Consider the following 2,180-nt stretch of genomic DNA (forward strand, 5'->3'; position numbering starts at 1 on the left):
CTGCGGGCGGCGGGGCTGCGGGCGGCGGGGCGGCAGTGCTTCTCTATTCTTCCCTTTAAAGATCATTTCTCAGGCTAGATTTCCAGTGTGTGGGAAGATGTAAATAGATAGACGACACTTACATTTCGCTTCCCAAAAAGCCAGGCTTAATTTTCGGCATTTCCAAGCCCTCACAAAGCCTCAGGGCACTGGCAGCCCAGCACTGGGGAAGAACTGGCCTGGGTGGCTGTTGATGCGTATTTAGCCTGGATCCCCTAAACGGCACCTTCCTTGTGGGAGGGGCAGGAGTCAGCATTTCGACAGAACTTTTGCGGACCTTCCCGCCACAGCCTGACCTGAGCCCGTGCCCCCACAGGGGCAGCTCCCACATGATTTTGAGGAGCAGAAAGGTGCCCTCTGGCAGTGCAGAGGGGAGAGAGACGGGGCGCAGGCAGACGCATCTCCCCGGCTCCCACCCTGACGTGGCCGCCACACTCAGTTGCCTCCTTTAATAATAGATTCTAACACATCCCCTAAGAGGCCACGTGGCCACACTGCCAAAGGCCAGTAGAGTCCCCAGCAGACCATTCCGTCAGCATCAGGGCAGAGGAATATGAAAGGAGAAACTGTCTTTTGTCTCAAAATGAGCATCACATTATTTTGACTTTCTGATGTCTTGGTTCAAGCTATTTTCCATGTTTCTGTTATGCACTAAACATTCAAAAATGGAAATTACCATTTTTGGTTCAGGGCTACCCTGTTCCTTAAATGATCAAGTACTGAAGCCGTCCACAGGGCTTTCCTTCCCAAAGTTGTTAGCTGGGTAACAGCCTGCATGTTGTTACCGTCCACGCGTTCTTGGCTGTAGCTGGAGTGCTGCTGGCCTGCTTTCGAGTTTTCCATAGCGGTGTTTTGAGGTGGAAACTGAAGAGCAAGCAGAAATGAGCATCTATCTACCTCACCTGCGGGAGAGGAGGCAGATACACTCTCCTGCGCTAAGGCCTGGTCTTTGGAGGAGCGAATAGTCCTGGCATTGTGAACACGTCCTTCACACTCACTGGATGCTCTTGGCAGGCTGTCCGTGGAGGGAGGGGTGCCCCTCAGGTGTGCCTGCCCGAGTGGCTGTGGACGTGCACGTGCCCTGAGCCAGGAGGGGTGTGGACAAGGGGAGGTTTCTCAGCATATGGAACGGAGTGGGTCTGGTCTGAGTAACAGGTGGATTTCGAAAGCGATGAAACGCCCCACTTCTGAGGACAGGAAACGCCCAAGCATGGCCCTCATTGTGACTTTTAATCGCGACATCTGTCTGGTGTCTGCACCTGCCCCTCACTCCCTCCACCAAGGCAGGCGACCGTGAGGAGGAATCGTGGAGTCGTAGTGTCAGAAGGACAGGGCAGGACGCAGGGAGCCGTTTCCTTCTCGCTGCTTCTGTGGGCAGCTTCTCCCCACAGGGGGAAAGATAGGCTTTCTAGTGCAAGAGAAGTTCCAACGTGTGTCCATGGTTGGATGCACCAAAAGGTACACTTTCCTTTCTAAGGAAATCTGAGCCTTTTGCCTTTTTTGCTAAACAATTTCTTTCTGTGAAACGGCCACGGAGCTGATGCTGCGTTGGGAAGTGGGGACACAGCTCTCATTTGCAGGGAGCCAACGCTGTGGCAGGAGTGGGGGGAGGACGCCATCTCATTGGCACTTCTCTCCTCTCTCGCCCTGCAGGAGCAGTTTGAGTTTGCGCTGACAGCCGTGGCTGAAGAGGTGAACGCCATCCTCAAGGCCCTTCCCCAGTGAGCGGCGGCCTCGGGGCCTCGGGGGAGCCCCCACCCCACGGATGTCGTCAGGAATCGTGATCTGACTTTAATTGTGTCTCTTCTATTATAACTGCATAGTAATAGGGCCCTTAGCTCTCCCGTAGTCAGCGCAGTTTAGCAGTTAAAATGTGTATTTTTGTTTAATCAAACAATAATAAAGAGAGATTTGTGGAAAAATCCAGTTATAGGTGGAGGAGAATCAGTTCATCGATTTTCACTTCCTTAAAAAAAATACTTTTTCTTAAAGCACCCATTCACATTCTTAGTTGCAAGTAATGTTGCGTGAACAATGCAGTAGCCGGTATGTTCGAGGCAGTTTGCAGGAAGAGTGTGCTTGTCATCTGCCGCTTTCAGGAGGGTGGATCTGCTGTGCAAGAGGGGCCGGGGAAGCTGGCA

General features: G+C 52.7%; 1 long non-coding RNA gene across 1 annotated transcript in view; it reads left to right on the forward strand.

Moving 5' to 3' along the window:
• Nucleotides 1–1,965, forward strand: part of LOC108521015 (uncharacterized) — a 12,850-nt gene extending 10,885 nt beyond the window's left edge. The window contains exon 2 of the long non-coding RNA XR_001883099.1: nt 1,693–1,965. This is a non-coding gene — a long non-coding RNA (uncharacterized LOC108521015). The remainder of the gene's footprint in view (nt 1–1,692) is intronic.
• Nucleotides 1,966–2,180: the final 215 nt, after the last annotated feature.

This window comes from Rhinopithecus bieti, unplaced genomic scaffold (assembly GCF_001698545.2).
Source record: "Rhinopithecus bieti isolate Rb0 unplaced genomic scaffold, ASM169854v2 scaffold_50877, whole genome shotgun sequence".
Taxonomy (NCBI): Eukaryota; Metazoa; Chordata; class Mammalia; order Primates; family Cercopithecidae; genus Rhinopithecus; species Rhinopithecus bieti.